Source organism: Protopterus annectens, chromosome 1.part1, assembly GCF_019279795.1.
Source record: "Protopterus annectens isolate FY-2018-M chromosome 1.part1, PAN1.0, whole genome shotgun sequence".
Taxonomy (NCBI): domain Eukaryota; kingdom Metazoa; phylum Chordata; order Ceratodontiformes; family Protopteridae; genus Protopterus; species Protopterus annectens.
The window spans coordinates 1,610,553,754-1,610,569,869 of NC_056726.1; positions in this window are offsets into that span (position 1 = coordinate 1,610,553,754).

Here is a 16,116-nt window from a genome sequence, read left to right on the forward strand (position 1 = left end):
CATGGAGCTGTTATAGGATGCACCACGAGGATTACTGGAGAATATCTTCCCCAAAGGTGTATTTCACATTGGATGACATCAGCAGGATTGTCAAAATAGGAGATTCAAATTGTATGGAGTGTGACTACCCTAAAAATAATTGATGCCTACACAGACCGAGTCAGACAGACACACACACACTTGTCAAGTCTGGGATTAGAACCTCTACCTAATTTATCATACTACAGCAGTACACAGTTATGGAATAAGCTAAGGAGAATACTGGGTTACACCTTTCCTAGAGTTGCATTTCTAGGTGGATGACGTCAGCATTCTTGCCAAAGTACAGCATTTCAATTGTAGGGAGTGAGACTACACTAAACAGCATTGCTGTCTATACATACAGAGTCAGACAGACACACGCACACACACACACACACACATACACACACACACACACACACACACACACATGCACACATGCACACACACACACACACACACACACACACACACACACACACACACACACACACACACACACACACACACACACACACACACACACACAAACACACACATAGACACTTGTCATGTTGGGGATTGGAACTCCTAAGTAACTAGTTTATCACATTACAGCAGTACGCAGTTATGGCATGCTCTATCGAGATTACTGGGCTACAACCTTAACAGAGGTGTATTTCTAGGTGGATGACATCAGCAGCCTTACCAATGTAGAGCATTTCAATTGTAGGGAGTGTGACCACCCTAAAAGCATTGCTCTCTACACAGAGTCAGACAGGCACACACACAAGCACACACACCCTTGCCAAGTCTGGAATTAGAACTCCTACCTAACTAGTTTATCACACTACAGCAGTATGCAGTTATGGCACCCGCTATGGAGATTACTGGGCTACAACCTTTCCAGAAGTGTTTTTCTAGGTGGATGACATTAGCAGCCTTACCAAAGTAGAGCATTTCAATTGTAGGGAGTGTGGCCACCCTAAAAAGCACTGCTGTCTACACAGACACACACCCTTGCCAAGTCTGAAATTAGAACTCCTACCTAACTAGTTTATCACACTACAGCAGTAGGCAGTTATGGGCTACACCATGGATATTATTGGGATACAACTCTCTCAAAGGAGTATTTCACAGTGGATGACCTCAGCATGCTTGTCATAGTAGGGCTATGGGGAGGGCAGTGCATGTGCATGGGCCATAACCCATTCATCTAGGGGTTGACACGCCACATGCAGGCACAAACAGGGTCATATTTCACAGGTACGTGTATACAGCTGCTAGATGACTACTTCCTTATACAGTCATGTTGCACGGCTAGCACATGCACCACATAGTCTGTAATGCTGACAGATACTGATGGCTAGTATCTGCAGTGAGTTACATCTGGCCCTCGTGTGGTTGTGGCCCTTTGGCTGTGTGCTGGGTGGGACAGGCCTGGATGGCTCCTTGTAGAAATCACCCTCTTCCACACATCTATGTACGTCTACCTTTGGCTTAGTATAGTGTGTTGTCCTTACGCGTATGCCAGTATTCCTATCCACTGTGTGTGCAAAGCATGAGTGGTGCATACTGAGGAGTGTCTGCACTAACATCCATGACTGCCAGATATGTTTGGTCCACTGGTGTTTGCAGACATGGCCTTCATGTGTTTAAGTGTGTGAGCATGCCCAGTATGCCCTTCTGTATTGAATGTGTGGATCGACTCCAGGTAGTTTGCAGTGCAGTGCTGACCTTTGTGTTGTACACCTACAGATAGCATGCTGTCCCTGCAGGGTATCTGTCAATCATTTGGTATTGACTGTTACTACATTTCTGCATAGGATGGGGGGCACACCTGACCATTTCTACATTTCTACACAGGATTGGGGGGCATAACTGACTGTTACTAATTTCTACATAGGATGCAAATGGCACACCGGACTATTTCTGCATTTCTACACAAGATTGGGGGGGCACACCTGACTGTTATTACATTACTATGTAGGATGGGGGTGCTCACCTGACACTTGTACAAATTTGCTAGGGCTGTACTGGTATGTCAGGTACTCCATTTCATTCTGTAGTCGTATCAATCATGCTGACTAGAGGCATACCAATGTACTGCAGATATTAGGTTTTATTTACCTACATAGTTTCTGACTTCCTACCCTTCAGAACTGACCTCCCACTGCCTGACCTGCTGTAGTCTGTCTGTGTAGGCCTGGGGGGAGTTACCCATAGGGCTCATTCAGAGGCCATAGCACAGACTTTGTTTGTGTTTGTCTACACCTGTCCTGCTGGCTGTGACTGTTGTTGGGTATGTGAACCCCCCTGACTGGCATGTGTGAGTCACTTACCTTGTAGGTCTCCCAGTATTGAGGGTGGTGCTGCAGCGCTGCCTATCTTGTTTGTATATAGTACACTCCCTACACATGGTTAAGCACAGGTAGTGTAATGTTTGGCATCCCTTTTACTGTATGTGAGAGTCAGAGAGAGGTGTTATTCCCTGGGTCCCTCCTGTGTCAGTGTATGTGCTATGTGTTGCCTCTTTGCCAAGGCTAGGGCATACTGGGCATGCCTCCTTCTACCTCCTGGGACAGGCTCAGTTTGTTCCTCCTCTGAGTCACTCTGTGCCTGTGCAGGCATTGGCAATGGTGGGGGCTGTGTGGCCCTGCTGCATGCTGTTCCTGCTGCAGCTGTTTCCGCAGGATCATATTGTGTAGCATGACACATACAAGGACAATTTGGATACATGCAGCCAGTGAGTACTGCAAGGCTCTACCGGATGTGTCCAGACACTGGAACCGTGATTTGAGCATCCCAAACACATGCTCTACTATGATTCTGGTCTGTGTGTGTGCTTATTTATGGAGTTCTTGTCCGGGTGTGTGTGCATTTATGATGGGTGTCATAAGCCACGGCTCTAGTGCGTATCCAGCATCCCTCACTAGGTGACAGTGAGGGATGTCCCCATTGGCAAATTTCTGGTGCAGCTTCATCAGATACCAGAGGTGGGAATTGTGATAGCTTCTGAATTATGCCTATGGGTAACCTCCCCCCCAGGCCTACACAGACTACAGCAGGTCAGGCAGTGGGATGTTAGTACTGAATGGGTAGAAAGTCAGAAAATAATATGTAGGCCAATTAAATCTAAGACCTGTAGTACACTGATATGCCTCTATTCAGCATGATAAGTTAGAATACAGAATGAAATGGAGTAGCTGACATACCAGTACAGCCATAGCAAATGTGTACAAGTGTCAGGTGTGACCTACCCATCCTATGCAGAAATGTAATAACAGTCAGGTGTCCCCGCCAATCCTGTGTAGAAATGTAGTAACAGTCAGGTGTGCCCCCTCAATCCTGTGTAGAAATGTAGTAACAGTCAGGTATGCCCCCCATCCTGTGAAGAAATGTAGAAATAGTCAGTTGTGCCCCCTCATCCTGTGTAGAAATGTAGAAACAGTCAGGTGTGCTCCCACCAACCCTACCTGTTTATGTAGTAATGATCCGGTCTGCCCCCCCAATCCTGTATAGAAATGTAGAAATAGTCAGGTGTGCTCCCCCCAACCCTATGTATATAATGTAGTAATGATCTGGTGTGCCCCCCAATTCGATGTACACATGTTGCAACAGTCAGGTGTGCCTCCCACAACCCTATGTAGAAATGTAGGAACATGTATGTGTAGGTGTAATACCAGTGGACCAGAGATGCACAGAGGTAGCCAAGATAGCATGATAAGTAGTAGCATCTGCACAATATGCAGGTATGTGTGTGTTAGGTTGAGGTGTGTTTGATATTGTGTGAGAGTGGTCGGTATGTATGCATGCTGAGGTAAGACCTGGTAGCCATTGCCCACTAATGCTGATGACAGGGACAAGTCCTCACAACTGCAGTGCCAAAAAAATACCCACCAGTATAACACAAGCTAGCAGTAAGCCATTGCAAATGTATGGTGGTAATATGTTTCACCATCTGAAAGACTGACATGGCATGGCTGTCGGGCTAGATATACAAGCAGTATACAGGGGAAAGTACCCTAGACATGCAGTATATATTATGTCACTGTGAAATGGGCACACCCTTGGAATAGTACAAATAGGTATGCATCACATTATCTGGTCCTGTAGTAGGGGATACCGGTGTTGTCTGCACAAACAGTCGCAGATCACAAAGGAGGTAGGACTGATGCAGTGGGAAACATTTGATGCACCTGCACATGCAAGCATAACTGGTATGCCCAATGCATATATGTGTATCAGATGCAAGTAGTGTCCATAGCACACATGCACCCAGCTCACACAAACACCACCCACAGGTAACTCCCTGATTGTACCCCTGCTGTGGGAATGGGTACAATATGAACCCAGCTGTATATGGCAATAGTGAAAGAATGCACCATGCAGTGCAGGTGTCCCATGCAGGTGTGTCACCAGCTGTAGGTAGCCCCCTGCCAGCATCCACACCACCAATCAGAACTGATAGAAGGTATTGGCATGAACACCTAGCACACCTACCCTGTCACTCCAGTGGAATATACTGTATGGTGGTTTGAGACTGTAGGCCAGACAGAATGCAATGACCTGCCACATCTGGCCCATAGCAACAGCCAATGGCCCACAGTCCTCTGCCAAGGGCCTGTGTCCCACACGTACTGCCAATGCATGTTATGTCATGGACACCTAATTAACAACACAACACACTCCACATACGCCATGTGCAAGGCCATGTGGACAAACCACAGTGACATGTCCACTATGTCCCACTGCATGAACTGTCGACCAACATGAACACACAGCCATGATGGGGGAGATAACCATAAGGAAAGTATCAGAGAATGTATGCATAATGTAAGGAAGAGGAGAGAATAACTGAGGGGGGTGGGAGTGTGGCCAGCATGGAATGTGCAAGGTCCGACAGAAAGCTGTGGGCACACACTATCCCGGGCTGTAAACACATAAATGGGTGCCTACATACCTGCCCGTACACCACAATAGGGGTATGGAGACTGGTAGAGATGAGTGAAGGCTGCCAGCCTAGCCAGATAGAATTGTGCAGATAATTCTATCATTTGTAAATATGAATGTTGAACTTAAAACAATGTGACAACATTGCCATCTGCTGTAAAGAAAGCTAAGTCAAGCATTTCTTGTTGGTCCTTTAAAATTAAAATTATTTCATCACTGCCTTTGATGTTTTACAAGTCGGCTCCAGTCCGGCTAGATGAAGGCTTCCTGCCTATTGTTTTAAGGCTAAAGTTAATGACCAGAATTTACATGTGGAATGTCCTTTTTTGCTCAAAGTGTAAAAGAATGTAAATGCAGTTTCTGTCAGCCTGGGAACACCAGGAAGGTGTAAAATATGATGTAATATTTAGCAGAACTGGAGTTTCAATTTAAACAGTGAAAACCAGAGATTATTAAGCATTTTTGTCTGGACATCCAACTCAGCGCTGCCTTATGCTTTCTTTATGTACGTAGTATGTTAGAACTGTATTTTCTCCTAGAAGTAGCTAGGAATTAGAAAAGATTAGACTAAGTGTTTTTCTGTGATGTTAGAACTTTACTACTGATTTATTTTAAGTATTTCTGTGTGATCTCTGAATGTTTGACTAGCACTGTATAGTAGAAAGTAGTGTCTTGTGGTTTTAATTATTTATTATTAAATATTTTAAAATCTTTTAAGTGTGGCTGGTTTGTGTAGAGATAAGTTAAGCTCTTAAGAGTACTTGCATGCCTTTGGTAAAACCGTACAAGGCCACACTAATTGCTTTAGCCCTGGTCTATACTACCAATTGGATATTAATATTGCACAGTAATAATTGGACACCCTTTTAAGCGCCTTTGAGTAGCAGATAAAAGTTAGCTGGATGGTGGAAGTAATTACTACTGTATAGTCTGGGGAAAGGGGCACAGCTGGAGAACCTGTGCCAGCCCTTCCCAGGAGTGTCTGTGTGGTTGTATAACCTCTTCTCAAAGTGCATGTGTGTGTGTGTGTGTGTGTGTGTGTGTGTGTGTGTGTGTGTGTGTGTGTGTGTGTGTGTGTGTGTGTGTGTGTGTGTGTGTGTGTGTGTGTGTGTGTGTGTGTGTGTGTGTGTGTGTGTGTGTGTGTGTGTGTGTGTATGTGTTTGTGTGTGTGTGTCTCAGCTACTTGGGCAGGGACATGCAGCACTGGTTGGACAGAGATGGTGCTGGAAATTTTAGCTTGCCCAGCTAAGCTGAGATCTGGACCCTATAGCTGTACCAGTGGGGAGTCTTATTGGGGGCCTGGGCAGCAAGGGCGCGACCAGCCACGGATTGACTGTAATCTCTGTGTGCTCTTAAGGGAAATTGCACTTTACTGTGTGTATTTGTTATCCTTTTCTCATATATGAGATGCCATCTCTGGTGTTAGTGGTGAGGATTGAGGCTCCTTGATTGCTGGGCCAGGGGACGGGTGTCACAAGGGGTAATGTCCTGACTCATGGCCCTTGCTTCTGGGTAACCTGTGCGAATCTGTACAGCTGCCTTGTTATAGCATGCCCAGTATGATCTTTCAGTATGTTGTCTGACATTGCCTTCATTTCTCTACATGTGTGAGCATGCCCAGTATGCCCTTCTGTACTGCATGTGTGGATCAATTCCAGGTAGTTTGTACTCCAGTACCAATGCAATATAAGGCTATACTGTCATGTTGCTGGATGTACATGTATGGGATCCCCTGCCAGCACTGTACCAAGGTGCTGAACCAGATACACAGACCCAGCAGCAAGTGTCTGCAGCACCCCGTCCAGGATGGCATAACCTACCATGAACATGTAGGTGCCTGCCCACAATACCGCACACGGCTGCAGTCACCCTTGAACCCCAAAACAGCACTGTGAGCAGGAATGTCCAGCTGAAAGTACATGGGGACAGAAAACATCACAGTGTATAACAGTACACATGTCTGAATATCTCTGCTAACAGCAGTACCATGTAGCTGAAGCAGCACAGACACAATCACGTACAGTACACACACACACACACACACACACACACACACACACACACACACACAAAGCCCATGCCTGCAAACAACAGTTGACCAGACTTATCTGGCAGTTGCAGACACTCCTCAGTATGCACCGCTCATGCTTTGCACACACAGTGGATAGGAATATAGACATAAATCCAAGGACAACACACTATAATAAGCCAAAAGTAGATGTACATAGATGTGTGGAAGAGAGTGACTGTGACAAGGAGCCATCCAGGCCTGTCCCACCCAGCACACAGTCACATGGCTACAACCACATGAGGTTCAGATTTCACTCACTGTAGATACTAGCCAACGGTATCTGTCAGCAGTACCGACTATGTGGTGCAAGTGCTAGCTGTGCAACATGAATGTACAAGGAAGTAGTCATCTAGCAGCTGTATACATGTACCTGTGGAATATGGCCCTGCGTGTGCCCAAATGTGATATGTCAACCCCTAGATGAATGGGTTAGGGCCCATGCACACACACTGACCTCCCCATAGCCCTGCTATGACAAGGCTGCGGTCATCCACCCTAAAATAGACCGTTGGGAAGGTTGTAGCACAGTAATCTCCATAGCATATCCTAAAACTGTGTATTGCTGTAGTGTGCTAAAATAGTTAGGTAGGATTTCTAATCCCAGACTTGGCAACTGTGTGTGTGTGTGTGTGTGTGTGTGTGTGTGTGTGTGTGTGTGTGTGTGTGTGTGTGCATGCGCGTGCATGTGTGTATGTGTGTGTATGTCTCTGTCTGCATAAAGAGCAATGATTTTTAGGCTAGTCACACTCCCTACAATTCAAATGCCCTACTTTGGCAAGGCTGCTGATGTCATCCACCCTGAAATACACCTTTGGGAAAATTGTAGCCCAGCGATCTCTGTGGTGAGTCCTATATCTGTGCACTGCTGTAGTGTGATAAAATAGTTAGGTAGAAGTTCTAATCCCAGACATGGCAACTGTGTGTGTTTGTGTGTGTGTCTGTCTCTGTCTGTGTAGAAAGCAATGTTTTTTAGGCTAGTCACACTCACTACACTTCAAATGTCCCTTTTTAGCAAGGCTCCTGATGTCATTCACTGTGAAATACATCTTTGGGGAAGGAGTATTCCAATTATCCCTGTGATGCGTCCTATAACTGCTTCATGCTGTAGTGTGATATAAACTCTGGTAGGGGTTCTATCCCCACACATGGCAGTTGTGGATGTTTTGTGTGTGTTTCTATGTCTGTGTAAGGAGCAATGCATTTTAGGCTAGTCACACTCACTACACTTCAAATGCCCTACCTTGGCAATCCTGCTGATGTTTTTCACTATGAAATACACCTTTGGGGAAGGAGTACTCCAGTTATCCCCTTAGTGCATCCTATAACTGCTTCTTGCTGTAGTGTGATATAGAACTCTGGTAGGGGTTCTATCCCCACACATGGCAGTTGTGGATGTTTTGTGTGTGTTTCTATTTCTGTGTAGGGAGCAATGCATTTTAGGCTAGTCACATTCACTACACTTTAAATGCCCTGATTTGACAATCCTGCTGATGCCATTAACTGTGAAATACATATTTGGGGTAGGAGTACTCCGGTAATCTCCATGGTGCATCCTATAACTGTGTAGTGTAATAAACTAGTTAAGTAGGAGTTCTAATCCCAGACATGACAGGTGTGTGTGTCTCAGTGTGTGTCTGTGTTTGTATTTCGTATCCTGTGTGGAGGTGGTTGTGAGTGTGTAACAACCGGAGTCAATGGGGAGTGGGTTTTGCAAATCTTTTATATGCTGGCCATAGTATACATCACAATGTCCACCATACAGGGATAACAGATGTGAAATAGCTGAGAGACTGGTGTGCATATCCATACTGCTACATTTGACATCAAGGCTAGATGAACAAAGTGAGAAACCCTAGTATTACCCAGATAACACTCTCAACTCATGCCTCATACATACACACACACACACACACACACACACACACACACACACACACACCCACACACACCCACACACACCCACACACACACACACACTTGCCTAAGCAACAGCCCCTATGTTGGTAGTACCTTGCATATTACCACTGATAGTAACAATTGTGTGATTGCCGTGGGCTACAGTGGGCATGGCACCCCAACCATCAGTTCAATAGGCAAGTACATTCTGACAGTGCACTTTTCCGATGTTCACCACTGGACACATGCAACACTTGTGGTGCCTTCAAATGTGACTCACAAAGGACATACCATGCCTGAAAACACACCCTGTATGGACAGATGCCACTGACACCAGGTAATACCAGTATCATACTATCAATGTAGGTTCAGGGTCAACCTGCTGTCCATGAACATTTCCCTCCACATGAGGCCAGGACTGGCACATCTGATGATAACAATCTGTGTGCACAACATGGGCTAGACACCCCAGGTACAGTTCCACATGTCACTGTACATGCATGTGGGAGGTGTGCACATCCCAGACACCATCCATGTCATGGACTAAGGAACACATACATGGCAAGCGATGCACAGCATTGGCCACCCACAATAGTAACCTAGATGACTGGATGGTAAATACAATATCCACCTGTGTGGTTAAATCCAGACACTACACCCCTGAGCCACAATGCAGACAATTATCATGTGACCTGATGCCAAGGGATACCCATCACCTAGCCTTGTATAGCCATCTTGCACAGTCGACTAAGACACACTCATGCAGCACTGCACCCATGCATGTCAGTGCTGGCACCCTGTGTCTGTGTATGTGTTGTATGATGCATATGACCACATTCTCACTCACTACAACCTCCACTGGCATACTGAAGCATGCTGTCTGATTTCAGACACCTCCACATACCCTTTGCCCATATAACCTCCATATGACCCCTGTGGTGCTTGTGATACCTGTACTGTAATGTGTTGTGCAATCCCACTAGTGATGATTTGTATTCTTGGCCCTGACAAGTGTGTCAGTGTGTGTGAGTACCTGTGAGAGTGTGGCTGTGGTGATACTGGCACCTGTTCATGCAGGCAGGCACGTGTACTGCACCTATCATATAGCTACCATATCCCTATTGCAAATGTCACTCACCATCACATATATGTTTCGAGGGCTCCTCAACATGTAACCTATGTGGTGCATCCAATAATTGCATAGACATATGATAACACTACATAGTCACCAGGGGTTTGATACCCTGTACTGGTAGGTGTGTGACACAAACATGCTTAAGTTTTACTGTCCCACCCCTCCCTGTCTATTCTTTGCCTCTGTCTCCCTCTCTCATTCCCTCTCTTGTGGATGTGGAGACTTACACCTGCTGTGCTTAGGCAGCAGCATGTGTACTTTAAGTGTTGCTCATGATAAGCTGATGGCCTCAGCATGAATTGCAGCCCTCTTCTAGCTGATTGCATGTGGAACAGCTGTGTTAACATTCTCATAGCCAATTGCATGGAAACACACTCCAATATCTTGGAACATCATGTTGGTGTTGGGCCTTTGCATTCACTGTGAGCAGGAACTTGATCTGTTGTTTGGCAAACAGCATTTCAGATGGATTGGGGATCTACTTCTAACTACATACACTGTGGAAACAGGGCAACACACAGGAGGGTGATGTGCCTGACCTGACTACAGACTGTAAGTGCTGCTATACTGCATTTGGAGTAATGTTGGTGTAACAGGGTGTGTGTGGATATGGCTGCCCTACATGTTTTAATAGCTGCCATATCAGCGCTATTTTTATGAAGAAACCCCCATCTGTATGGACTTCTGCAGAATGGGCAGTGTGTGGTAACTTTTGTTTCATGTGTTACCCACAGAGCACCTGTCTGTGAACTGCAGAAGGTAGTGTGAGGATTGCAGTCTGTAGATGGTGACAGCCGTGAGAGTTACTGACTTCATATCCCTCATAGGACATATGCTGGAACAAGCCCTGTTACAACAGTAAATGTATGAGGGTATCACAGCAACATGTCAATATTGGCCCTGTGTATGTTCCTCTAGCCACAACTGTGTCACCCTTTGTATATATGTCATGCCGTAAGAGGTGCATATATGCTGTACACCATAAATAGTGTCATCATATCCGATAATAAACCAGTGAGAAATCAGACTGTACACATGTTATGTGTAGTAGGGGTTACAATTTATGACATAACCTGGACATTCTGTGGTTGTGTGTAGGGTATTGAGGTCTGTGTACTCATGGTGATTGTCAACACTGTGTGTATTGTTCATATGTACTTTGGCCTGTGTACAGGCTGTGGTAGATGTCATTGTTCATGGTCCTGTTCTATCTGATGTTACATGCTGCTCCACTGTATGTTACCCTATCGGCTTACACGTTTGTAGGGCCATACACACACACATGTCCCATACCACAGTCAGGCTTCAGACAACACTGTGGAGTGGCCCAGTATATGTAGGGTTAGTGTGTGAGTGGCACATATGAACATGGTGTTCCACAGATAGTCCATATACTCTAATATTACACTAGCTTACCATATGTTGCTGTGGCTGTGTTCACACTGGTTGTGGTTATGCACTTTCACGCAGTTGTATCATACTCTGTGCTGTGGCATGCCTGTAGAGCCTGCTATACATGCTGGTACATGTGCATTCCCCCATAGGAAATGTAGGCCAGTGTTGAGCCAGTCTGCCTGTAGCCTGCACAGTGTGTTGTTACATGCCTAGCAGCTTAGTGTACTTACCCAGTGAGATGTAATGTCCAGATACTTGCCAGATGTATTGTTGTCGGGCCACCATAACAGTCATGTATGTCAGACAGAGCAATGGGATGCTGTACAGATGTATGTCAATATCTAATGGCTATTATGTGGCCATGGCACCTCCGTACTAGTGGTTATCATGTGTCAGGACCGAAAGGGGTGTGTGAATGCATAACTTATACGGGCAATTGTGTACCAGTAGTTATGGCTTATACTCATCTACATGGCTGTTAACATCCACATTGTCAGACTTGGTCCACTTGTCTTGCACTAAGGGGTCCTGTGTATACCTCTGGACTATCCAGAGTGTGTCAGACTGTCCACATATATTGGCCAAAATCTCTGCTGTAGTCCACAGGAGCAGTACGTGCTAACAGTGGTACTGTCCTATGATGCCCTTAGGATGTCTGTCAGTAGCCAATGGTGCACATGATATAAGGAGATGTGACCACCCACACACACCATGCCTACCTTGCATTAAGGTATCTGGATGTACATTACCATACAATCCACTTTGGGTAAATGCAGGCCTACCGCCTCCTGCCATACAGACTGTTCTGTCTGTCAGTGTGCTTGTGATGGTGGCAGTTATGCTTTGTTATGTAACAGTTATATCCCATTGTGTCAACTGAGTGCTTTACCCCCTAGGGACTGTGTACAGAGTGTAGATAGAGGCTGCTGAGCTATACATCTGTATTATTTACTATTGATTGCTTGGTATCCTGTGGCCCAGTCTGTCTTTGAAATTGTACTACTTGAAGGCCTTAGCCTGGACAGCAACATTTGTGTACCTTTCCGGACTTCTGTATTAGTATAACTGTTTCACAGTTGCATTACTCTGTTTATATGGATGTCAGTGTCTGAACAGTTATGTGACATGGCATATACAACTTTAATACTACACAAATAAAGCTTCCTCATTTATACACACCTGTGTGTGGTGTTATATGCTTTGACTTCTCCGTGGGTATATGTTGCAGGCAACGATTGTCATTTGTATGGGTGGGTCATACAGTGTCCAGTTGTTAAGGTGGTAACTGTAGGCATAGTGGCTGTTCCATATTGTGTGCACCTTCTACATATGTATTACTATACATATCTCTGCATGTGTATGTGTAGTTGCATGTATATCTATATATATGTATACATATATATATGTATATCTGTATCTGCATATATGTGTCTGTGTATATGTATCCTAGGGAAGTTGATAGCTTCCATATTGTACATTCCCTATGGGAGTCGGACTGTACTGCATGATATGTTACTGATACCAGCCTGGCATCAGATGGAGTACTGTAAACATCTTGTGATCATGTTGTGTCAGGGCCTGGTTATGGGATCTGCAACAGTTGGTTAGGTTATTGCAGGGCAGACGTGTTTGGCTGTAGGGAGGTATACTTATTCATACAAGATGTATGTTGATTGGAGCCTCTCAACCCCATTAACTGTGCATGTGGACATATATGTTATTGTTATGTTCCCATTGTTATCTACAGATGTATGTCCATATATATATATATATATATATATATATATATATATATATACTTACATATATAGCACTTGCTGTGTATATATAGACATATAGATGTAGACATATATAGCTATAGATGTATGGTTTTGTATGTATATATGTTTATATTTATATATATATATATATATATATATATATATATATATATATATATATATATATATACATATATATATATATATATATATATATATATATATATATATATATATATATATACATATATAGATATGTTTTATCTGTTTAGATATTAATATATATACACACACACATACATCTACATGTTGGAATACATTCCCTGCACTGTTGAATGACTGGGATGGATGATATGTTTGTATAAACATCAGAGCTATGTATATTTGACATAACTTAGTGATAAATCGCTATGGTGTGCAGGGTTGTGGGTTCAAGACTTGCAGAGGCTGTTTATTTTGTTGCTGGGCAGAACAAGGGCAGTTGGATACAGAGTGATTAAGGCACTTTTGAGCAGTTGTAAGCAGGTTTGCATGGATTTGTGCAGAGGTAAGCACTGCTAACTTCCGGTTACTGTTTTTTATATTCAGTTAGCTTATAAATTGCTTAACCTGTGTAGGCATTGCTTACCCCTATGCAAACAAGCTTAAACCCGCTGACTGCTGCTTAAAAGTGTTTACTCCCGCTTACTCCCGTGCTAATTTCTTTAAAAGAAAAGAAAAAAAGTCGCTAGGAAAGTGGTGAAAAAGGGGCACAAAGAGGGAAAAGACAGTAGGGAAAATAACTAGGGATGTGCAGGAAGGGTGTGGGAAGGTCCATAGCTGCCCATTTCTTCTACAGAAACAGCTGTGGATATACACTGAATTTTGGAGGGAGATGTGGACACTCAAATCCCTGTTAGAGGGGTGAGGACCCGACCCAGTTTGGCTTTGTCAAGGGAAGATCATGCCTTTTGAACTTGGTCGACTTCTTCGAAATAGTCACCAAGGCCATTGATGAGGGAAAGGCAGTCCAGCCTACCTTGACCTTGCAAGGCTTTACACAATACCCACTCGGGTATTGTAGAAAAACTTACCAGCTTAAATGTAAACCCATATGTCACAAGATGGGTTGCAAACTGGCTTAAGGACAGAACCCACAGGGTTAGAGTTGCTGGCGCTGTCAGACTCCAAGCCGGGTCACAAGTGGTGTCCCACAGGGCTCGGTCCTTGGCCCCTATTGTTTGGCATCTACTTCTCAGAAGTACAGGCCAACATGGGAGGACTTTGGCTGACAAAGTTTGCAGATGACTGCAAACTGGCCATAGTGGACAGTGCATCGGACACTGATATCCTTCAGAAGGGACTCACGGAAACAGATAGCTGGTCCCAGAGCCATGGCCTGAAGTTAAACGCCAAAAATGTATAGTCATACCCTTCGGGAAAAACAAGGTAACCCTAAGCTACCATATAGGTGGCAATCCACTAAGCACAGAAGAGGTTATCAGGGACCTGGGGACCCAGGTTGACAGTGGCCTTTCTTTGACACTCACATTGCTAAAGTGGTTAGAAAGACCTTCTACATTGCCCACCTGATCATGAAGGATTCACATCCAGATCTAGTGAGGTCATTGTTCTATACTCTTCACTTATCAGACCAATGATCGAGTACAATGCCCCATTCGGGATGTATCTCACCCGACATCTGCAGCAATTGAGAGACCCCAAAGTTCCTCACCAAAAGGATAAGGGACTCCAAAATCTGTCATATGCTGCCAGATTGAAGAAACTCCAGCTCTATTCAGTCGCATACCGTCTGCTCAGAGGTGACATGTGCCTGACATACAAGGCCATGTCCAACCCGAATTAATGGACATGCTCCACCTCAAAAATCCAAATCCACCAAAACCACTAGAGCAAGCGACTTAAACCTTAGCACGGATATAAATAGGACGTGCTGGAGGGATAGATTTATCACTCAGAGACTCCCTATGCTGTGGAATAAAATCCCGGTCCATGTGAGGCAGAGCACCTCGCTGACTCTGTTCAAGAGAAATCTAGACCTGTGGATGGGAGATCGTAGGTTTACCCCGGGAATCATCTCTGGGTCACTGCTGGACAGAGGCACAACAAACTAATGGGCACAGTATTTTTTCATATAAGGGGTGGCGTAAGCCACAATTTGGGCTAGGCTTATAAATGCCTTAGGGCAGATAGCCTAGTATAAACCTATGAACCTATGAACCTAATAATAAGTTGTGATGCCAATTAGACCTAATTACATGTCTCCAGTGGACACTTGTGTGAAATGGACAGCTATGTATGGGGTGAGATTTTTTTTTGGGAACCGATTGCCCTTTTTTTCTTTTGTTTTTTAGGTGAGAGTGGGATGTTAGGGAGGGATAGTAGGTATATTTTGGGAGGTAGGTTGGGTAGGTTAACAGACAAGACAAACAAGATCCATACAGGGTGGTATGTGACACATGTGTGGGGTAAACACCTTGATGGAGAGAGGTGTTGGGAAATTGGAAGCCCATGAGCCCCATAGTGGAAACAGTGTGACTGAGGTCCCCACTCATGGGCAGTCACCACTACATCTTCACAGCCCCAAAGGTGGCTATGCTGGGGACTGAGTTGCAGAGCCAGCCTGACCCTCTAGTCACATCACATGACCCTCAAGCTGGCATAGCAGATCACCAAGCTGCTGGTTGAGCTCGCTGTGCACCACAACCCGGACCTGGTGACAGGTGGCAGGTTGCCATCCATGCCCACTCCCGGGGGGGTGACCCCCATTCCCTGAAGCAGTTCTACCCAAAGGTGGTGCAGGACCAATGGACAGGGAGGTCCCAAGTTGGGCCCCAGACATGCTGGTGCCTGGTGCCACGGCCAACTGAGGTGGGACAGGTGGGTCCACTGGGACCCTTCTATAG